The sequence below is a fragment of the Bombus vancouverensis genome, unplaced genomic scaffold, assembly GCF_051014615.1.
Source record: "Bombus vancouverensis nearcticus unplaced genomic scaffold, iyBomVanc1_principal scaffold0058, whole genome shotgun sequence".
Lineage (NCBI taxonomy): Eukaryota > Metazoa > Arthropoda > Insecta > Hymenoptera > Apidae > Bombus > Bombus vancouverensis.
Genome location: NW_027468949.1, coordinates 305545 through 330453, shown reverse-complemented (window position 1 = coordinate 330453; position 24909 = coordinate 305545). Strand labels below are relative to the sequence as shown.

Here is a 24909-nt window from a genome sequence, read left to right as displayed (position 1 = left end):
AACAATTAACAATTAACAATTACACTTAACAGACAATTGGTAACAACTAACAAATAACGATAGACACCGAGAGATCATTCGACGCGTTGCTATGCAAATAATACCGAGGAGTTACACATTTAATGGCGTAAGACAGACTGCCTGTGCTTTTGTTTCGGATCGCGCAGATTCTTCCCTTCGTAGCCCATCGATATCGTAGCCCAGTGCTGGCACGTGTATGCTCTTCCGAGAATTCGGCGGAAAGAGTGTGGAGATATCGATGGTACATTGGGCACGTCGGTGTTGCGCTTTGGCGGCGTCGCGCTTTGCATCCGGAGCCGTTGAAAAGTTCCGTGGCCCGTGCCGCCACAGTGCTTGGCAGGCTTTTATTTTGTTTACCTAGTGGATCGGTATGATAGAGTTCGAGACATGTGGAAAGTACGGCTTCCAGGCAAGCAGGGGCTGATTCAGCGCATTAAAATAAGAAGAAAATTTCGTATAAACGTTTTCGAGTAGACGCTTGCTTTGTGTCACAGTACTTTCTTACCTATCTTTAGAGAAATTACTCGAATCGACCAGTTCCAGTTTCTACGGAAACGCGAATGCGTCGCGTCATAGATCGTCCATCTTGTTCGAACAGCTTACACGAATTTGTCGAAAATTTTGATCGTCACGTCAACTAACGTTTTATAAGTAAGAGATTTTAAACGCGCCCGTATTTAATAATCGAACGGATTCGGATCCGAAGAGCGTATTGGTCCGGAAATAAGGCCAACACGATTTATCTATTTTCCAAGAAATCGTTCATCTGTGTAATGTTTAGCATCGCAAAACAAGCTATAAGCGGAACGTATGGTCATATTAGGCATATTATGTTATATAAAATTTTCTTCTTATTTCAGTATTCAGAATCAACCTCTGCCATATTTTCCACGTGTTCTGATTCACCTTGTATAATATATAAGAATGATAATTGCAAATATATTTGTATAATAACTCTATGACAAGCGCTTAATAATACATACAGTGAACTTGTAGAGAGTAACGTTTGCTGACTGTCGGAGGCACATTGTTGCTGTCTATGCAAAGACAAGTGCCCATTTCTTGTCGAAGAACTCCAGTCAATTCTAGCGTTTCACCCACATAAGTTTTCAACGCTGAAACATGAAAATATATAGTCGTTATTTTTTAGCTTTGCCTCTATTTCATCTTCATCTTATCTGCTTACGCGCTTAATAATAGAACTAGGTTTGGTCTATGTAAAAAGTAACTTCTTTTTATTAAGACTCATATTTATTAAGATTTAATAAGATACAATTTATTAAGATACATGTAACGAAAGGCAGGAAGTAGTAACATTTTACGTGAATTTGCATGGATCGAATATGCTGATGTGCTTACGAATAAGAGAGTATTGATCGATAATTATTAAAGCCAATTGTTTGTGACATGGGAATAAGCAAAAGTCATTTTTAAGTTTAAAGATCTTTAGTTTAGTATTGAAATGTGTTTAATGTATTTTAGCAAAAGTAGATAAAATAGGAATATTAAAAAGTTGTGTTTGGAAGACAAAATTTGACAAAAATGCAAAAATGCATATACAAATTCTATCTGTGGTCATTAATATATTTTTTCGTTATCGACAGAACATTTTCCCTTGATTTTATTGACATACTGGATTAATCACTTCTTTAAGTTACTCGTTCTTGAAACAACATCAAAATCGTATATTGTTTCGTGCTAAAGAATCTACTAAATCCATTGACAGTGAAACGATATTTCGTATACGGTTCTTACAAGAATTATTATTATTTAAGACTTAGGAAAACGTATATACAGTAGCCACGCACACTGTGCGTATTTCTGGCGCGCGTTTCCGTTCAGTGACAGTACTTCGGCGGACTGGATTGCCGAAGCGAAAGGGTTAAAAAAATGCGATAAAATCACATGTAGCTCTCTATTTGTCTAGTCGCTTTTGTAGCAATATCACTATGTCCTCTGACATACTTGAGGTTTCTTACAATTCACAAATTAAATGAACAACTGTGCAAGCGAAATCGCTGCTGTAGAATCCCCGCTTCTGTAGAATCAGTCGTATGGATTTCAAAATTTAGTGTGTCGCCGGGATTAGCGTTATCCAAAGTACGCCACAGGAATAGAACATAAAGATATTTCTCAAAATTTGTTATTGCTGGTATGATATTGCTGAAATACAAGGCTGCAGTTTCTTAATGTCGTCAAAACATTCAGTTCTTTTTTGGTCAGTCACTTTTCGCGTGTGTCACGACCGGCATACTTCAAATCCGACGGACTGACGATAGAGATAAAGCACTCGGCGACAATGTATATCGCCGAAGTGCCTAATGAACCATCAACATCCCAACGGTCCTTCCACCGAAGGTTCTAGAAGAAAGAGCACGTGGCAACGATCGCGGACGCCTAGCAAATGCATGGACGGTGGGGATGTTGAGGGATGACAAAAGAAAGTAATCGGATCCGATCGAAAGTAAAATCATAAGAGTCAGTCTTAGAAAGTCACGCCTAGAGTTCGGAAGTAGATTGTAAAGTGTATTGATGTTAGAAAAAAATAAAGTTTTCTTTTTTTATTTTTTACCTCAAATTCCTTTTTTATTTTGTTATTTTACGTGACACATACATCGACACTCTGTGTTACCACAGATTTTATACGAAATAGTGAAATTGGAAATTGAATACTGTATTCAGAGTTAAAATATAATGCTATATGGAAATGAAATAGCACTTCAAAAACTTGATAGATTTCGTTAATAAAATAAAGCAAAATAAATCTTTAATTCACTCACTACGAATTTATGGTATTGATTAAAATCAATGAATGTAGAGTTACTTCCGATTAAGGGTACAACTGTTATAAATTAAGAGCATAATTACATTGAATTAATGGGAAAATGTTGTTATAAATTATTGGTATAACTGTTAAGAATTAATGATGTAATTGTTTTAGATTAATGGCTTAAATGTTATAAATTAATGGCTTAGAAGGTATAAATGAATAGCTTAAATGTTATAAATTAATAGTTTAAATGTATAAAATAACAGTTTAAATGTTGTACATTATTGGCTTAGATGTTGAAAATTAATAGCTTAAATGTTATAAATTAATGGCTTAAATGTTATAAATTAATAGTTTAAATGTTATAAATTAATGGCTTAAATGTATAAAATAATAGTTCAAGTATTGTAAATTAATGGCTAAGATGTTGTAAATTAATAGCCTAAATGTTATAAATTAATAACTTAAATGTATAAAATAACAGTTCAAATGTTGTAAATTAATGGCTTAGATGTTGTAAATTAATAACTTAAATGTTATAAATTAATAGCACAAATGTTGTTGAGAATTGTGGATCTTTGAAGTCGAAATAATGTTATAAGAACACTAAATTTATACTGAGGATTAATTTTAAAATAGTAATATATTTATTTCATGGACGATTTCTTATATATTCATCGATACACACTTGCACGCGTCTCAGCACTTTCTTCTATACCCGACTGTTAACCGACTGAACAGTTTACATTCATCTGTTTTCGAGACGCCGCGCACACACATACATCCACACGCTGATATTCACATACAAGTATCTCTACTACACATTTAACCCAGTCCAACACAGAAAATTATACATATCTCAACAAATGTTATAAATTAATAGTTTAGACGTTATAAATTAATTGCTTATATGTTATATATTAATGGCTTAAATGTTATAAATTAATAGCTTAAATATTATAAATTAATTTCTCAAGTATTGTAAATTAATGGCTTAGACGTTATAAATTACTAGTTACAATGTTGTTATTTGATATTTTTTTTTATTTACCTTATATTTAAATTCTTCTTGGATGTTCACTGTCCGGAATTTCAGGCACGAAAGAGCTCGCGCGCGACTTCCGCGTTCCTTATATATCTTGACAAGGTGTCGAGATGTCAATAAAACGTTAACGATCTCTTGACATAGCGAAGGACGGGTTTTCCATGATAACAAAATCAAATTGAACAATTTCTTAATTTTTATCGTAAATTGGCGCCTTCGACGATTTAATACGGTATCCATTTTTATCATTTTAATAGTTTCTACAAACTAAGACTAAATTCACACCTCCTTGATACTAGTTTTCGACTATCAATTAGTTTGAACAAAAAGGGGAAGGAGCCTAACGGCAGTCGATGACGTTACTGTGAAATATGTTATGGTATTTAAATAATCAGCCAGATAAAATTCATATTAATCATTATATTATATTATCGATATTCGTTCATTTACTCGTGCTAATTACAAAATAAAATGTTCTCTTTTCTTGAATAACACCTACATCACCGTCTGCGATATTTAAATTTCTTATTTAATGCTTATTTAAAAGTCAGGTACCTTTTTAATTTCTCTCAAGTTAAACGAGTAAATTTACTCGTTATAGTTGTAACATAAAATGGCTATTTTCTTCAATACCACTTGCATCGCTGTACGTGATACAAATACTAATTATGTATCGAATAATATGTACCAATTGGCTGTAATCGCGGTTAGGTATTTCTTCGTTTGATCTATCAAGAGATCTATTAGGCTATTAGCGAAAGACTTATTGATTCCTCCAAGATGTATCTTAACTTAAATCTTAAAGATTAACTAAATGATTATATTTGATTAGTATTCGACAGTGTCTATCATATTCAGCCATCTTCTTTTATAATTGATACTGCTCGGATCAATTATTTTATAATAAATTGCAGATTATGCCACGGTATATTATAAGATATTTGTCTATAGCTCTTTTTTTCTAATTCGTTGATTTTATTATTAGTCTCGTTGGTTTTTCCTGTGAGTATCTGCTGTACGTACATTGCAAATACATAATGGATACGTACATTATATATATATTTTAAAATATAAAAATAAAAAATTAACAATACTATTATAAATATTGCTATTATAATTAATTAATAATAATTTAATTAGATAATTAAATTAAAATAATTTATAAATATTTAACGTAATAAAATAAAATTTTTTAATAAAATTGATAAAAATTGAATTATCTTGTATATAAGTATATATTAATATATAATTATTAGTTTTAAATATATTAATTTTAAAATCTTTATACATATATTTAATTTTATAAAAAAATTAAAATATAAATATAAATATTTTAACTTTAAATTGAAAAAATGCATTATATATAATTAAGTATTTATATATAAAAATTAATATAAATTATAAATATTTTATTATCTTGAGATATATAATTAAATTATTATTAATAATAGGTAATATTAATTTATAATTATTTATTTATATATATATATATACGTCAGGTTTACATTAGAATTAGGGTTAGAGGCGTGAAACGAATCTTCGTTTGGGTTACACGTTGTCGTTATGCAATAGAGAAGACATTGACTAGTGCAAATACGATTACCATAGAACCGGACAAGTAACCGTGGTTATTAGATATTCGAGAGACTAATGACAATGATCCTAGGTTCAATAACGAATCCGCGGACAACGGAACGGTAGTCGTACGCACTCGTAAAAAATCTAAGTCGGATTCTGTGTTAATATTCGCTGACCGTAAGCAGTTAATCCTTTTTTGTCGATGAGACCGCAAGAGAGAGAGACTTTCCGACCCGGTGATACCCCAGAGGAAAAATATGACGGGGTGTGTCTAAGGACACGAGATCATCGGATTCGTCGGGGACATCCTACGTTCGGAAAGTAAGGGAAATTGACGTTGCTGCTAATTGGCCAATCTCCATATCGGTAGTTAGAAAAGGATGCTAGCCGCCCTTGAGGGAGGGTTGCTAGTGGAAAAATAGGTCTCTCCTGTCTTCCCGTAACTGGGACAAAGACTGTGTATCTGTTGAAGGATTTTAGGTAACTAGATATTAGTGTTTATGACGGTCCTCGGGCTAGCCGATCACGTACTGTGGAGACGCGTCGACATCTGGTAAACATCCTGCCCGGAGAATAGGATCTGCGTGTGGCGAGCTACGGGACAGAAACCGTTGGAATGTTTACTGCCATGTGCCGCTACAAATCTTTCTTTTAAGGATAGCTATAGGATTACTTAATGCCTTTGTTAGGTGGAGAGTTCGTCCCGTTGACCGTGTGACACCAATTACCTCTCAGAGAAAAGACATCGACTCCCGACTGTCGGACGCCAACGCTGCGACGCATCTTAGTCCCCATCAGAGATAAGGCCCCAACCCCGACTTTCGGACTCCTTGGAATCCACACCAAACCCCCCAACATCCCCAAGCCAGGGTGTATATAAGCCGAGACTTCACCCAGCCCGGGGAGTTCTCGTTCTAGTTGCTGTTCTTGTACAACACCCCTTTCTCTGTTCAACGTTATTCTACTGTAAGTGCCAAAGTCATAATAAAGTTCGATAAAAGAGAATTAATAGTTGGGCTACGACTCAGCTTTCTTTTCTCTCGCAACCCAAGTACCAACTTTACGTGACATTTTGGCGATCCGTGCCAGGATCCATCAACTTCAAGAAAACGAAATTACGCATTTCGGCATACGTGCATCATTGAAGATTGAGGGATCAGCGGACCTCTGCAGATCAGCTCACTTTGCGTGAAAACGACTTCTACGGAAAGCGGACTACGGTCATCACCAAAATTGAAACTGGTCACGAAAAGAAGAATATTCAGGTAAAGAACTGGATTCTTTTAAATATTATCGTACTCGTCGCAATAGCTTCGCTAGTACAGACTCCAACAACAGTACAATAACCACTATGAGCAAAAAATCAGAAGACACATCTTCTGTTAGCCCTATGGCTACTGGTGTGGATCCAAGTATTCGGGCCATACTAGACGCTATGCAGAAGCAGAACGAAATCAATTTAAGAAAACTGTTAAAGGAGACTATTAAAGCAGCGACTAGTCGGAGTTATCAGGGTAGTTTAGTTTCTAATAATTTGAACAAAAGCTTGGAGAAAACAGACGTTACTGTGGGAAATGAAGAAATGGTTTTGAAAGAATTTTCAAAAGAATTGCAGTCTAATGTAGAAAATTCTTATGAAAAGAAAGTATCAATTGACACCGCTTCACAGGATTATATTTTCATTAAAACAGACTTAATGTTTGATGTCAATAGCTCAACAGAATACCAGAAAGAGTCTGTGAAACGAAGGAAAGAAGATATTGCAGTATTGTATAATGATTTATCACCATCTTCGTCACAAGATACTCAAAATTTACAAGAATGGTTTGACAAAAAAAGTAAAAGTTTAGGAGAAGCAGAAAAAGATCATAACAAGAAGGATAATATTTCAATGAGAAATATTTTGGACGGCGATACAAATAAAGAAAACCAAATTGAAACGAAGGAATTAGAAGCAGTTAGTAAATCAACTGCTGAAAATGATACAAAATCAATAGACAACGTTGAACAAAATATATCGTTAGAATCCATACAAAAAGCAAGAGATAATGCTTACAATAATGAACATTTGCTTATAGAAGAAGACCAAATGATGACAGCGAAAAATGCGTGTGACACTACAGAATCAAAAACTTCAGCAGATCTTATGTCGAGAAATTTAGATGCTAATACACAAGAGAAGTCTTTAGAGAATAAAGATGACAAGAATCCATCTCCATCTATGTTAGATAGTAGTAAACGGAGCAGTCGTTATAATGTTGCTGCAAAGCCTGCTACTTCGCCAAAATTTGAAGAAATTGTTTATAATCAAACCAGACAATCAAACACAAATAAAATTTTGCGAAGCGCTTTAAAGACGAAATTAATCGAAGACAAGTCTGAAATAATTAATAAACAAAAGGCATCGGAAAATGTAGAAAATAAATTTGCCAAAGAAGAAAAAAGAGGTGTTAAACAAAAATCAATTTCAGATAGTGAAACATAGTATATAATTTTATATTTTAAAAATATGAGGCATACTATTTAAGATTGTCATCGATTTAAAATCAAAGTATGAAAAGGATACCCTGGAGAGAGTAAAACACAGAATCATTCCAACTAAACATTCAGATCGTAGCGACACCTAGGTATCGTCTTACAATTAAATCTCGGTCTCGAATGGATTAAAATGAAATACATACTTGCAGCTTCAACATCTTCAATATCGAGGAGATTCAAACTTTACAAATAAATGTAAATTGCGATGTAAAACAAAGCGATGTAAAAAGGGAAAAAGGAGGAAAGAAGGAACAGGGAAGCAAAGAGAAGAAACGAATTTTTCATTTTCTCGAAACTGGATCAAGTTTCAGGAAGACCATCCAAGTAATTGATGTCCTCTGTAATTATTTGTTAATCATGCGCGGAATCAGAACGATTCGACCTCGTTCCAAAGCAAATCGTTACTAGAGTAGAGACGGGAATTAATAATTCGTGTCAATTGTTCGATCGTGTTCACAAATTCAAATGCGGTTGAGTGGCGGAAACCATTTATAACACGTCCCATACAGCGTAGATCGCATACACGTCTTAGGGTGTATTTTTGGTACTTATATATACTCTATATATATTCTTACTCTATATATACTTATATGTACTCTATATATATTCTCTATCTTAGATATACCATAAAATATTTCGTGAAATCGCGTATTCGTGTCTAATGTCAGGGATTCTCTTTCCATAAGTCTGCGTTCTCTATATTATCTTTCTTCCTTATCAGTAGGCATTCTCACAATTTGATTAATACTGCTCGTACAGGAATGTTAGGTTTTTGACGTTGTAAAATTTCACGTGAAATAATAATGCCTATATATCGACTAATTTATCAATTAATTAAATCCGTGTATATCAAGTTTTCTATAATTTAGTACTTTCGTGTAACTACAGAAATTTGATGCAATATAAAACTTGATTAAAACAGCGATTCATTAGGAAACGAGAATAATGATGCAAATATTTTTTGTAGCCATTATATAGGATTTCGATCGCATAATTAATCAGTATCAACTTACCAGTCTTTAACGGAAGAACAGAAAGAAGGGCAGGCGGTACACAGACCGCAATCATGATCATTTTCATGTAGACTGTCAGACTGCCGTACATCTTCGTTGGTCGTTAGAAGTAGCGACGAGAAGCGTAAAAGAAGTGCACTAGCCAGAAGTATCTGCGACAGAAATCAGAATACACTCGTTTTCGCATGGTTGGATCAATTTCGCGTGGGACTAACCTGATTGAACCTAACGCGGGATAATTGCTCAACTCACGACCTTAACCAGCCCGCTTGATTCTCTGTAAATGCTTGAAATTGACGCTTGGATTCTTTCCAGATTAACTAGCTTTGCCCCTCCCTCCCTTTATCTATTTTCTTAGATCGACTTAGAATGGATCGAACAAAGGCACAAAAGAATTCGAAGAAAACAACAACTTATTATCCAAATTGTTCATCGAGGGTAATCAATGCTGTATACTTCCTAGAATTAGGATGAATAGGGATTTGGAGAAACCCACCGGCCATGTCCAGAATAATAAAATATCTCGCTTTTGCAATCTCGCGACTCGATCCGCAATGAGGGGTAAAGGATACCGATCCGCGACCGTATATTTATTTAGTTCTCGAAAATCTGCCTATCATCTATCTGAACCATTGTTCGTCTTCACGAGTAACACGGGGCTCGCGAACGGTGAATTACTAGGCTTTATGATTTTTGGCTGTAATTAAGTCGCTTGTTCTATCACGTACTACTCTGCGCTCGCGAAGTCTATTAGGACTCCTTGTACGGCGATGTTAGGATCAATTAATTGTACTTCTAACTGTCCTGTATTTTTTTTGTACAAGTACGTAGGGAACCCGTAACGGATGAATCTCTGAATTTTTGAAAAGAAAGATTAATCGACTTTTATCACTACCACGTACCTCATTGTCAACTTCATTGACGTCGATCTCGTTTTCAGCGTTTTACACATAGCGAGGCTAGTTTGTGTAATATTACGTCAAGATCTTGGCTTAAAATTTGACGAGCAATCGCGATATCGTATTTTTAAATAACTATCAGCCAGGACATGAAAAATTTATCTCTAACCACTAACACCTGCAACGGACAAGATTTGAGCGATACGTTTAGTACCAACATCTCTTATTCCTCGCATTACTACTATATCAATCGTTCTTTTGCCAGAAATTCTCATGACTACGGATTCTTTAATTAGCGAACACTCGGCTCCGAAATCGGGGTAAAATGGAAACGACTCACCCGGATGGCTTGATCTACCAGTTAGCGCGTCCACTACGTAGAAGTCGATTCGACACTCGGTATTGAAATTATATTCAGGGCACTGCTTTGTAAAGGATTTTCCTCCATAATCAGATTGGTAGCTGCGCACCATGCAGCGGAGTCGAAAAATTGTTAGATTCCACACTCGATTTTTTGCACTAGCGACGGAATTAACTCGCGCACGATGGTCGTAAGCTCTTGCACTGTTATAACCGGCACTGATCCCACTTCTGATGTCGGGTTTACATTAGAATTAGGGTTAGGGGCGTGAAACAAATCTTCGTTTGGGTTACACGTTGTCGTTATGCAATAGAGAAGACATTGACTAGTGTAAATACGATTATTATAAAACCGGACAAGTAACCGTGGTAGTTAGGTACTCGAGAAACTAATGACAATGATCCTAAGTTCAATAACGAATCCGCGGTCGACGGAATGATAGATGAACGTACTCACAAAATCTATGTCGGACGCGTAATGTTCACTGGTCGTAAAGAGTTACTCCTTTCATCAATGAGATCGCGAGCGAGAATGCCTTTCCCGTCCCGATGATGCCACAGAGGAAAACTATAATGGGGTGTGTCTAAGGACACGAGATCATCGGATTCGTCGAGGAAAGCCTTCGTTTAGGAAGTAAGGGAAATTGACGTTGCTGCTAACTGGTCAATCTCCATATCGGTGGTTAGAAAAAGATGCTAGCCGCCCTCGAGGGAAAGTTGCTAGTGGGAGACGCCGCTCGTTGAAAAATATGTCTCCCCTATCTTCCCGTAGTTGGGACAAAGACTGTTTGTCTGTTTGAAGGACTTTAGTTAACGAAACCTTAAGATTTATAACGGGCCCTCGGGCTAGCCGAACATGTACTGCGGAGACGCATCGACATCTGGCAATCATCTTACTCGAAGAATAGGGTCTGCGTGTGGCGAGCCACGGGACAGAAACCGTTGGAATGTTTACTGTCGCGTGTCCCCACGAATATTTCTTTTAAGGAGAGCTATAGAATTACTCCATACCTTTGTTAGGCAAAGCGTTCATCCCGTGACCGCGGCTACGTTCGGCGATTGACTGTCGCCTCGAGCCCAAGCTCATTATCACAACTCTCGAACAATTACAATCGGATTGAATAACTACAATTGTTCAATTACAGCTATAGTAGACTCTAGGTTACAATGTTGCGGGATTATCCAAAATTCCAAAGGCTCCGGTGTTCTTTCATCTCCGACATATATATACATATACATAACTGTGTGCGTATATATATAATATACGTATAACAGCCAAAGTTCAGCTCTCAAGTGTACGCAAAACTTTTATGTTCATTTTACGCTATACCAGTATGTTTCATGAATTTGTTTGCTAACAGTATCGAAACAAATAACAAGCAGAGGACGAGCTATTCATGAATTGTTTTGCCAGCGTGTACGCTCCCAATATTTTCTATTTGAGAAAACATACTTGTTGCTATTGCAACTACAAATATCTTTACAGTCGACGCTTTTGCCGCGAATCATTGGCTAACATGTAAAATCGAGAAAAAACATGGTTTATTGTGATGGAAATGTGGAAAACCGCAAAACCGATATAGAAGGGAAAATAAAGGAAAGGAAGGTAGGGATAAGTAGAAGCTTGGGGCCAAGTTTAATTCACTGAAACCGAGCTGCTTGTATTATCACAAAACAAAATTGCCAGTACGTCATTTCCGTATTCTCGTCCTCGCGAAAATGGTTTTGCTCGTTAAGAAAAAACGAAGAGACAGGGAAGAGAGGAAAAAGCAAACGGAGAGCGCTTTTAAAAAGCTGGCGAACCGTGTGTTACCACAACGAGATACGCGGTGCTATTTGTCGCTTTAAATTGTGTCGCAACTCGTTTTTGAGATCTTTGCCAGGGACGCGTTAAAACACGCTGCAAATATATTTCTGGCTTTTCTGGGGTTTAACTGAAATATGACAAATAACGTTGTAAAACATATGTACTTATGACTTACAGAGTAGTTGAGTGTACAAAATATATAGTATACAAAATAGCCAGCGATTTAGGGCTTTAAAAGATCAAAAGAAAAGAAAAGAAAAGAAAAGAAAAGAAGAAAGATAATATGTTGTGGCAGTCTAAGTCGATCTAAGAAAATAGATAAAGGGAGGGAGGGGCAAAGCTAGTTAATCCGGAAAGAATCCAAGCGTCAATTTCAAGCATTTACAGAGAATCACTATTGAAAGTTCAAAGGCCGACTAGTGAGCTTCATCCTATCTCATTTTTTAATCAGGCGATGGATCGACGAATCGTATTGATTTCGAGGATTATTATGGTTCTGTGGCAATTTTAAAGCGTGGTTTGTCTAATCTTGTCTCGTTAGCTACAGACTCTTTGGCGAGCAGCCTGAAACTTGATCCAGTTTCGAGAAAATGAAAAATTCGTTTTTCCTCTTTGCTTCCCTGTTCCTTCTTTCCTCCTTTTTCCCTTTTTACATCGCGTTAAGACCCGTTAAATAATATTGACTGCCGTGGACGCTGGCTGAGAAGTGCACTTTATAACTAGCTTTAAAATCACTGACGTCGATGAGGACAAAGGTAAGTTAGAGGGTCATTTATCTGAGCTGGTGTTATTCCGCTGTATAAACTATTTCCGGCCAGTACCTTTTATGTACTTTCGCTTCCGCTAACAAGCAACGCGCCATGTCCATCACTGTTCTATTATACCTTTCCGCTGTCCCGTTTAATTCATGTACGTATGTTGGGCAATTATTTATTCTTATACCTTTATCCCTAGCAAATTTATAAATTCGATTATTTAAATATTCTTTACCATTATCGCATCTTAATATTTTTAACCTCTTGCCCGTTAAATTTTCGGCTTCATTTACGAACTGTACGAAAGAATCAAAGACCTCATCTTTTGATTTTATACAATAGATCCTAGCTATTTTACTATAATCATCGATAAATGAAATGAAATATTTTTCTCCATTGAATCCGGTAGTCTTAAAGGGACCACATACGTCCGTATGAATAATTTCCATTATTTCCTTAGCCTTAGTTCGATTATTTTTGAAAGGTAAGTTATGCATTTTGCTTTCTATACACACCCTACATTTCAAAAGTTCCTTTTCAAATTCATTCGGTATGCCAGTCACTAGCTGCTCTTTACCCAAAATCTCTAAATATTTAAAATTTACGTGTCCTAGCATCCTATGCCATCTTTCCTTTTAACTCATACCACTACGTTCGGCGCTGTTTACTAAGTGCTTCTTCCCTTTCAATATACTTTTTATTCTATATGTCCCATTCTCTTTGAACGCTACAGCTGTAAGTTTATTATCCTCATCTATTACTTTCGCAATATTTCCTTTGAAAATAACCGTATTCTTATTGTCTGTTAGTTTACCTAAACTAATCAAATTTGCGGACATTTCTTTCGCGTAAAATACTTTCCTCATATTTATTTCATTTTGTTTTCCGAATGCTTCAAAATAACTTATAACATTCCCAACTCTTGTCGCTTTTATCGGTCTATTATCGCCTAAATATATAATATATTTACCGGTTCTTTTAGGTCGATAGATTTATCGAAATAATTTATATTATTAATTATGTGATCGGTACAACCGCTATCTAATAGCCACACTATTTCGTTCTTACTTATTTCATTCGTCTCACTGCTGTTTGCTGCGTGCGCCGTTGCTGTCCATATGCCTGCTCTTGAGTTTCCATGCTCGCCCGTGCCGGTTGCTGATTGACGATGAAAGTTTCCACGTCCTCTGCTCGTATTGCCTTTGTTCCCTCTTCCTCTGTTTCGACCACGTGTTGGCCCATGCCAATAGCCGTTACTGCTTCCCGCTTGGACGCCATTTTGACACTCTCTCGCAAAGTGTCCTAATCTTCCACATCTGAAGCATCCTTCCTTTTTTGCAGAAAAGGCGTTGGTTTGCCTTTCTCCTCGATTGGATTTATTTTTCTTCTCTGCTATCTCTATTTTATTTTTTACATACGCTACCGTTTGATCCTCTTCTTTCAATGCGTCTATTATGTCCGCTATGTAGCTGTATTCTTCGGGTAACGTATTCAGCATGTAATTCAGCTTTTCCCTCTCACTTACTTGTTCGCCCGCACTTTTTAATTCATTGATTAATTTTTCAAAGTCGTTAAAGAATGATGCTGAATCACTGTAGTTCTCCAGTCTTATGTTTTCCAATCTCCTTCTGCATACGATCTGCAGTGCCGTCGACTCTTTCAAGTACATTTCATCGAACCTTTTTATTATATCATACGCCGTTTTTCCTTCCCTAACATACTCCAATTGTCTGTTCGATATTGCACTATAAATTATATTAATCGCCTTCAAATCCTTTTTGTCCCAGTCTTCATCGTCTCTTTCGTTCTTCATTCTAGTTGTAACAACCTCGCATTCCTTATATTTGAGAAACATCGTGATTCTTTGCTTCCACATTCCATAATCCTCGCCGTCGAATATAGGTATCATGATTTCCGATCTCTCCATTTTAATTGATTCTTCTTTTTTTTCTTTTCTTACTCAAGCGTTCCTACGTGCTCGAAGTATATTTTGTTCCTCTGAAAGTTTTTTTTTCTTTACTGAAAACTCACTCGCAAGATCGTAACCACGCACTAAATATCTTGCAAAACTAGTAACCACGCTCTGCTACCATGTTAAGGAAATTCGAGGATTTGGGAATACAAATAATTAACTATATTTCCCACACAACAGTTATACATCTATATTACACTCTGAAGAACGTCTTGCACGCACGCTTGTTGCCAACCGACTATCCTAGATTCTTCTAACATCTGGCAACAGTCTTTTGTCTCCACTAAGACCTTGACGCCCTCTGGCCCTTACACACACACTCTCATGTACAGTGTAAATGTATCACTTCCCTAACACAATTATCCCGCGTTAGGTTCAATCAGGTTAGTCCCACGCGAAATTGATCCAACCATGCGAAAACGAGTGTTTTCTGATTTCTGTCGCAGATACTTCTGGCTAGTGCACTTCTCTTACGCTTCTCATCGCTACTTCTGACGACTAACGAAGATGTACGGCATTTTGACCCTTCTTTCCCTTCTTTCTATTCTTCCGTTAAAGACTGGTAAGTTGATACTGATGAATTATGCGATCGAAATCCTATATAATGGCTACAAAAAATATTTGCATCATTATTCTCGTTTCCTAATGAATCGCTGTTTTAATCAAGTTTTATATTGCATCAAATTTCTGTAGTTACACGAAAGTACTAAATTATAGAAAACTTGATATACACGGATTTAATTAATTGATAAATTAGTCAATATATAGGCATTATTATTTCACGTGAAATTTTACAACGTCAAAAACCTAACATTCCTGTACGAGCAGTATTAATCACAAATTGTGAGAATGCCTACTGATAAGGAAGAAAGATAATATAGAAAACGCAGACTTATGGAAAGAGAATCCCTGACATTAGACACGAATACGCGATTTCACGAAATATTTTACGGTATATCTAAGATAGAGAATATATATAGAGTACATATAAGTATATATAGAGTAAGAATATATATAGAGTATATATAAGTACCAAAAATACACCCTAAGACGTGTATGCGATCTACGCTGTATGGGACGTGTTATAAATGGTTTCCGCCATTCAACAATGACAGGAATAATTTTTTGTTACGAGTCGTTTAATTTATTCGTTCGTTAGGACGATTGGTCTGACAAATTCAAAGTCTTGTTCCGTATAAATATTTTTAAACAAGCACGTCATAAGCTTTGTATATTTTTTTTATCGCAACGAAGAAAGTTCAGAGAAATGTTGAAATTATTAATTACAAAAGAAGACATTTACGTTGTAAAAATGTTAGCGAAAACATTTGTGAAAAAGTTACTTTGTTTAAAAATTCTACAAAAAGGAATATTGAAAATCACGCCCCATTTATTCAGTTGCACGTATGAAAAGTATTTTGCATTCGCGCAAAAAAATCCCTTAAGGATACATATTTTATAATAATTGGAGTGTCAAAGTTATTACGCGGATTGGCGTACCTTAACCACGTGCCTTTTAATGAAACTACGTTATTCATTTGTTATTCGTTCCTAACTTTCAACTTTATGATTTTTGCGGAATAAAATTTTATATTCCGGTTCAGTTTATAAATGATTCAGGGTAAATACATTTATTACGATCGTTTAAAGTTTAAAGAAACACCGTTATAAAGTCGTAATACGAGACAAAGCGATTCAGAACTCGAATTCATTTGTTGGAACGACGCCATGGGCAAAAGTAAATAATGGAAAACTTTCTTCCAAAGACCATTTGATAGCGCCGACGTAATCAAGAGTGTGACGATATTGCCAGAGACGTTTCTGCAAATAGAAGACTAACTTATTTACGAATTGCCGTAACACGATTGCCGCTGGTAGTATGGTTAGTAATCGCTTTATTGAATTTTCGCTTGATGTGACATCGTCGAGAGTTTCTAGCGAAATTCTTCTCCCTGTAAAACTATGTTTCTACAGCAATGGCTGTAATTTTCGAGTTACCGTTTGCGAAGAAATCCTTTTCTTTGTTACGTGTAATAGATTATTTTTAAGTTTTAAGTTTTAAATTACATTGGTAACCTTCTATAATTTATTACTCGAAGGTGGTAATTTTTTCTTAAATAGTTTGTTTTTCCTATAATTTATTATAATATATTTTACTACAGAATCCTCAAAAACATGATGTATGTATATATATATATCCTGAAATATTATCAGTCTATTGTCAAGTTATAGAACATTATGGAAATTGCCAATTAAAGTCATAAAAAACAAAAAATAAGGAAGTTCGTTAAAATATGTGATTTTCCAATCAAGATATAGAATTTATTCGAGTAATATAGATTACGGTAGAGATGGTGACGGTAACAATGAGTGGACTGATTCTTCGTGCGAAAACAAATTGGAAGCGCAGAGCGATGTATTGTTTCAGCGAATATCGATTTTAAAGCACGGTTTTAAAGCACGGTATAATCAATTTTTTTACATAAAATTATATTGTATAGGCTATTGTTATTTAAACATTTTAAATTGGATGGTTTTTACATATGCTAAAAAAATGGAAAATGATGATGATGAATCAATGACACGTAGAAAATTATAATCTATTGTATTGCTGTTATCTAATGGTGTTGTAGTTGACTGTATGTTGTTCAATATTGCTATGAAACTCTTCTGATTCATTGTCACTTATACGAAGGATGGAAGTATACGAAATTGATAAAATTATTAATAATATTTACGAAGAGAAAGTAAACTGTTGGATATATGACAAAATAATTCTATTTTAAATGAGAGACTGGTCAGCGTGGTTATTTTGTTTCCAAAATCAAACGAATTTAATGAATGTAATGGTAAGGAAGTAACTATAAGTGGCTGTTAAACTATTTTTATGCTTGAAAAGTAATTCGCAAAGTAATGTAAAGCAGTACTACTGAGTTGTACATAACCTCTTTCAGAATTTGTTCTTAACCTCTTGCTTCATAACTTCCTTAATTATACTCTTCAAACTTATTGACTACTTCGATGTTGTTACGAACAGAAACTGATAAAATATTAATCTTAAATATAGATTGAAATGAAAGCTTGTCACGTAAATATATATATGTACTACTTACTCAAACTATGGATCACATAACCTATACAAAAAAAAAAAAAAAAAAAAAAAAAAAAAAAAAATTATTGTACACTATAAAGCAAGAGGTTAAATCCTTAATCTGTTAAGAATTAAATTTTTTATTGTAACTGCGAAAATGATAAAAGTACCAAGCGAAGCAAGTACGGAATATATGCGGAATATGAATCGCTCAACGAACCAAAGAGCGGCTCAGTGACAAAATTAGTAAAGTAAAGACCACAAATATTACAACATTATATTCTACCACAAAATAATTCTCTATACAAAAAAGGTACACAACGAATCGATTTTTCACAACGATAAGAGTCAACAGAACCAATCAAGACCAGGCGAGACTCTCATAAGACAACGATATCAGAGGGATCAAATCAGCGACTTCAATCTATGTTACAGAGTATAGTTATCAAGAAAAATTGCTCTTTTCATGAAAAGTATGGTAATGATACTCTTATAATACATTGTATATCTGGCAGTCGGATGTGCCCGTGGCCATCGGAAATGTAAAAACGACGCTTTTAGAAAGTGATAGCGCCATCGCGTTTTAAAAACGCGTTAGAAGAAGGACGGTTTCGCTATCCAAGGCGAATCGAAAAGTGTGCGTGTTGCGAGAATCAGAGTTGATCGAGACGTCGAAGCATAGAGTCGTTAGAATTGAGTTGCGAGTGTTGTCGAGTGTTAGAGTTGCTAGTGAGAGAGAGAGAGAGTGAGAGAGAGAGAGAGAGAGAGAGAGTTACCAAATAGTTGTCAAGTTATTTGTTGTAAATACGAGCGTTGCATTTAGTTTTCCTGTTAATCAAACATCGTTTCTCTGTCTAACTAATATCTGTATTTTCAATCCATTATTAATAAATTATAATTAATCGGACAAAATTACACCTTTAATATATTCCGATATTACATTACCGTGATGTAATATTTATCATGCTTATCGTAAAACGAATCGTTGGAATATTCCCGAAGCTAACGAAGCATTTCCCAAAAGTTAAACCGAAGAAATTAACGCGAATAGTTAAGTGAAATGTTTCCATTAACTTGCTGACCAATCGGCAAATAAAAAATCATAAAAATTGTTTCAATGTGTTGAGGTCACGCATAACTTCTTTTTTCATTGACGATTACCAAACAGGTAAAATTTCGAAATTGTACGAAGGCCACGTGACCAGATCGTATTGGAATTTGAAGTGCATGGAAAAAGACAACTCGAAGTACAAACCTTGAGCTGTACTACTCGAAGTACAAACGTGAACTAATGGATGCAGAAAAGCAATTAACGCCAAACATCCGAACAGCATCTTGGAGCCCGTCATTGTTCTGAAATAAAAGAAGTGACGAATTAAAAAGACGCAGAACTAATAATAATAAAGGAAACTTAGTTCGTATTATAAATTGAATTTACATCAGAAAAGAAACACGATCAAGCGAAACAGATCGTAGAAATGACAAATATCATCGATATACGTTTCAGTGTAATTTCACTTTTGAAAATTATTTAGTTTAATACGATCGTATTCATCGCTCTGAAACTTTCATTGTGCTGCAATTTGTGCTGCGTCTTTTTAATTTCTCTATCTTTCTGTGTTTTCGGAAAAATTACTTGAAAGATTAAGAATTGCTTGCCTTATTTTATTTTCGATTAGTTAGGATTTGATTATTCCAGGTAAGCTTTATTATTTATAACAGGTTTTATCACTTGTTTATTATTTAGGAGTTTGTTATTTTAGGATTAGTACCTTTTAGGATTTCTTATCCTTCGAGTTTCTGTTTCAGATATCTAGGTCTATTTCAAGATGTTTTATTACATTAGGATTATTTATTCGATTAAGATAATTTAAGAGTTTCACAATGTACAAAGAAATAATCGCGTGAAATTTAGATTTATGCTTTAAACGTATTAAACACGCGGTAATTTCAATGTCTATAGCCTCGAACGTGTTCTGATTAGTTGTGTCATTGTCTGTGACATTGAAATCACAAAAATCCATTGCAAGTGTGCTGTCATGCAATGTGGATGTAATTGGGTTTTTTGGGTATTTCCTGTATCATCTGATTTGTACAGTACTATTTTAACGCAAGGACAGGAAAGTTATTATATATTTCCCGTCCATTATTTGAATCGTTGTGAAGTGTAACGAATTATATTCGATTCGAGGAGATGTTAATGAATTACCCATTTCATATGTAATTACATGGAAATAAAAATCATTGCAAAAATAATTGATCTAATGACAACGGAATTTCCAATATTTTTTTGTTTCGTCACGTCTTTTTCATAATATATCTTTTATAGGTACGTGATTTATTAATCGTTCGAATGGAAATAATTATTCGTATAATATTCAAATGATTCTAGCCATAAAATAAATTAAAACGATACCTGTCAATGATATGCAATCTGCGTATGACGTCAACCTCGATCTATGCTTATACAAGAAATTTTATCAATCAATGACTAGATATACAATAATCAAATATTATAAAATTTCCTGAAAACCTTTAGGTGTTAATATTAAGGTGTTAATATCTTTAATATTTGCAAGTTATTGTTTAGCGCTAATTAGTTAGAATGTAACAAGTGGTGTACCACAATTGAGATAATTAAGCCACACGAACAATCTTATTTAGATCTTTTTAATTTTTTAATTCTCTTTTGCTCTAATACTTCGTAAAATTAATCTTCATTAGCTACTACACTTCATAGAATAACAAGAGATAATTTTTCTTATATAACGTTTCATTCATAAAATCTATCATTAAAGTACATCTTCATAAAAATATCATTCCATACTAACGGTATATTTGGTGTCATACGAGATAACAGTTACCAGTGATGACATATGTAACTTTATAAAGATATCTCGTTTTATTATATATTAAAAGAATGTACTCATTGCTGCTATATTTCAGATGAAAAAAAGGAGGCAACGATTTTACAGTAAAATCGTTCGTTTACAACTGATTCATTTACATTTCATGATAATACTGTGCATTCTGAATATGCTATGATTTGGTTTAAAATAATAAATAGTCCATTCTTGCATCCTACTGCTCCAGCTTTACTTGTATTTTCGATATTGGTATAAATAGAAAGACAATTAATGTCGTTCGAGTCTATTTTCGGATCATTTATATTACGTTTAATCCATATAGTTATTATATGAGACATAGTATCGTAAAATTTGGAAGAATAAAACGTTCGTACAGGATGTACATTTTATAAGAACTCCAACAAATCTGCGTGTGCACCTAAAATACAAACTGATAGTGATTGTTCATAAGTTTATATACATTATCTAATGTCAATCGAAGGTATCAATTCTTTTTCTCCATAAGAGTACTTTTTCATTTATATGTGTTCAAAAATACATGTGTTCAACCGTGAAGCATATGTCACCTACAACGAAAAAGAGTTTCCCTATACTTAATATTTCCTTTATATACCTATGAAAGTCTATTCTTCGCGTAGTATGAAATTATGAATAAATCTGGAATATTGTTCAATCTGAAAAGAAAAATAACTTATTGACATCATTCATTGATACGAGATTCAGAATGTTTGTTTTGTCTTGCAGAGAAAGAAGGCAGCCCTTTCTTTTAATGTGAAATAGAAAGCGAAAATTTGAAAACAGATTTTTTGGAAATTTACTTGCAAATATCGTTTTCAATATCGTGATTTTCTTCCCAATGGTACTGTACTTTCAAATTTTCCAGTATCCCTCTAAAAACAAAAAGTCGAACCTCGTTATTATTAACGTAGGCACTACAAGGAAAAGAAGTATTAGAAAGCAGCTCCTTTTTATTATGGATTTCTTTATAATCATGTAAATAAGAAATTCCGGAAATTTTTTCCTCAAGAATTTAATTCTTGTGTTTTGATTGATAATTATTACACTGCATACTAACTTTTCGCATACTGTTCGCGTCTAACAATTTCCTAATAATAACTACTTCAAAATTACATATGTTCTTGCACGAATTCAAAAGTACGTATGATACAATTACAATTGATTCTAAAATAATAATTATTTAAAGATATTAAGATACTAATTAAACGTTTCACTATATTTCAAAATCTGGAACAACAAATTTTTATTTATAAAAAATGAAACTGTGTTTATATATTCTTTGTCATGATGCTATTTCTTATTACCATGTCGACATTTTTTAAAATTCATTTTGTTATCTCTACGCAATATGAAAATTCATATACTGCTTAATATTTTTTACATATTATCCATCCACCGCATGATATCTCCTGAAAAATCAAAATATTAATGTTATATTATTACAATGCTTCTTAAATTTCAATTTTTGACAAATTTGAAATCCAATATATTTTGCACAATTGTTATTTATCAAAAAATTCTAAGTTAGTAACTTTCTTTTCAAATGGCAAATAACATATACTTTGACTTACCTGTAAGTTTTTGTTCCTAATCATCATTTCCTCTTATAGAACATCATTATTGATCTTATAATTACTACCGGTGTCATAGATATTGTAGTGGCTACAACTGAATTAATAGAAAATGATAAATAACTGTGTATAACACTAACACATAACTGTGTATAACAATGACACATAACTTTTACTTACATATCAGTCGATAAGGGATTACTGTGATATCCTGTTGATGTTTCTTAAGGCACTTGATTAGGTGTGATACGGTATCATTCCTTATGGTATACTGTAGATAAGTATTTTAGAAAATGACAAGAATAAATCTAAATTATTCAGAGGTTCCAGTTTCGGCTTAGACATAAATACAGGACCATTTGCAAAGAAGGAAGGGTGCGTTTCTACAGCCTCGTTATAGTAACGAATACCAATATATAGTAATGAATACCAATCTCTGAATTACTGGTTACTAAACATAAATATCCTATAAAATTTAATATATTTCTTTAATTTTTAATACATACATGAGTTAGTAGTTCTAAATTATGAATCATCCTACCTGTGATATTACACTTTTCCTTATAATATCATCACTCAAGTGAACAACATTAAGATCATGTAAACCATGTCATCCTATCTTACTGTGAAGATACTTAGTTATGTTATCTAACATTATAAAAATATCATCAAATTCAAGTCCTTTTATTCACATCACATGGCCACGACGATCTGGTTCTTCGTTATATAATGTTCTAAAATTTGTCGTATATATAGGATGTACAAACCGTGATATCAAGGTATCAGTTCTTCCTTCCCAAGGGACAGTTTCATTAAAATTCTGATAGAATTAAAAATTAATTATTAATATTCTAACAATCATATATGTGAAATACATTATAGTCAACGATATATACCTGAGCGAATGTAGGGGTAATTCCTTGATAATTATAAATGTCATCAGCCCACATCATTGTGCCACTTCTTTGTACTCCAGCCTCTCGATTAACAGCCTAAACAAACATACAAAATTTTATAGAAGCTGCACAAAATATAGTATATATGCGCAATATTGAAGCGTTCAAGGGGATATAAAGGTAATGTACATCACATACACGTGTACTCTCATGCAACAAAATACAATTAGATTTAATAGTATAAGCTCTTTTATTCATCATAATAGATTGGAAATTTAAGTGTCTTACGAGGGTGAGTAAAAAGTTACCCGCTCTGTCGGTGTAGAATTTATTTTAAGCAATTGTCAAAAAAGACATACATCATTTTTTGACATAATCACTCAATTTCTGTATACACTTTGTCCATTTGCTGAAGGACCTTCGTATTTTCTCATTAAAAAATGTTTTGGGCTGAGCTGCGAACCACGAATGCATCGTCGTCTTCACCTTTTCATCAGCTTTTTCGGCATCCATCTCGCACAAACTTTTTAAAACCCAAATCTGTCGTGCACTATTGCATAAGCAGAGCCGTGGCTCATTTGCAAATGATTTGCCACATTATCCAGCTTCACTCGTCTATTCCATAGAGCATAAGTTCATGAGCACGTTCAATGTTGTCATCGTGGATGTGGACGGGCGTCCAGCTGTTTTTTCATAACTCTTGTGCGATCTTCTTTGAACTTTTGTGCCCATTCAAACACACTTCGTGACAAAACACTTTCTCCATAATGTGCATTAAATCTTTGATAAATATAGGCATCAAACAAAACCTCCGACCGCAAGAAACGAATCACAGCATCCTGCACCGTTTTCCTGCAAATCGCCATTGCAAAGCGCCATTACTCGCGCAACGGTCACAAACGAATGGACGTAACACAATGAAACCTACGCAGCAGCACTGAACAGATATTGACGTCATACGAAGAGTGCAGATGGATCAATGCGGTCGACAGAAGTTTTAACTATCTGGAGTGCGGATAAATTTTTACCGAGAGTCGTATAGGAATCTATAATCTGTAAGTACACCTTTGGCTGAATGGAAATTTCTCTTACATATAGTCAAAAATGCAGAAACAGTGTATTGAATTGGAAAGTGATAAAAAATAAGTGAAGTTTCAAGGTTGCATGTGATTGCATGAATACACAGGACGTTTTTAGCGAATAAAAAATAATTTTGAAAGACACGAGACTTATCTTGTATTTTATGTACTCTCTGTGTCCGAATTTCCAGAAGCTCTCTATCTTATGAAGTGTTTTAGATTAGCCGGAAAATTTTGTATGTACATACAAGAAGTATACGATCTAAGTGGAATATTCCATTATTCTCTTGATACAACAGAAACGAAATTTACAGAACTTCTCAGAAAGTTGGTTTATTATTACCAAATTAATAGAATTAATATACGTTTATCATCTTTACATACCTAAGTCGTGGAGGTTTATTGTGCGTAAAAAATTAGTGTCGTTTCAAAGTTACATTTCGTACATTTTAAGCCTATAATTTGTAACGTACAAAACAATGTAAATTTGAGCTGTTTCTTATCTCCACAATAAGAAAATCCAACTTTACGTTTTTTACACAATGATATTTATGGAACAGTAATATCATATTATTGCATCGCTTGGAGAATGAAGTCAAGGTACGATGTGACCCTAGTGTAAACGCTGG

The 24909-nt window shown here is 34.3% G+C and overlaps 1 long non-coding RNA gene across 1 annotated transcript; it reads right to left on the bottom strand.

Moving 5' to 3' along the window:
• Positions 1 to 22310: 22310 nt before the first annotated feature.
• LOC143304833 (uncharacterized) lies at positions 22311 to 24087 on the bottom strand. Its single transcript, XR_013061467.1, has 3 exons — positions 23620 to 24087; positions 22486 to 23125; positions 22311 to 22402 (listed from the first exon to the last, which is right to left on the bottom strand). It is a non-coding gene; the product is annotated as an uncharacterized LOC143304833 (long non-coding RNA).
• Between the last annotated feature and the right edge of the window lie 822 nt (positions 24088 to 24909).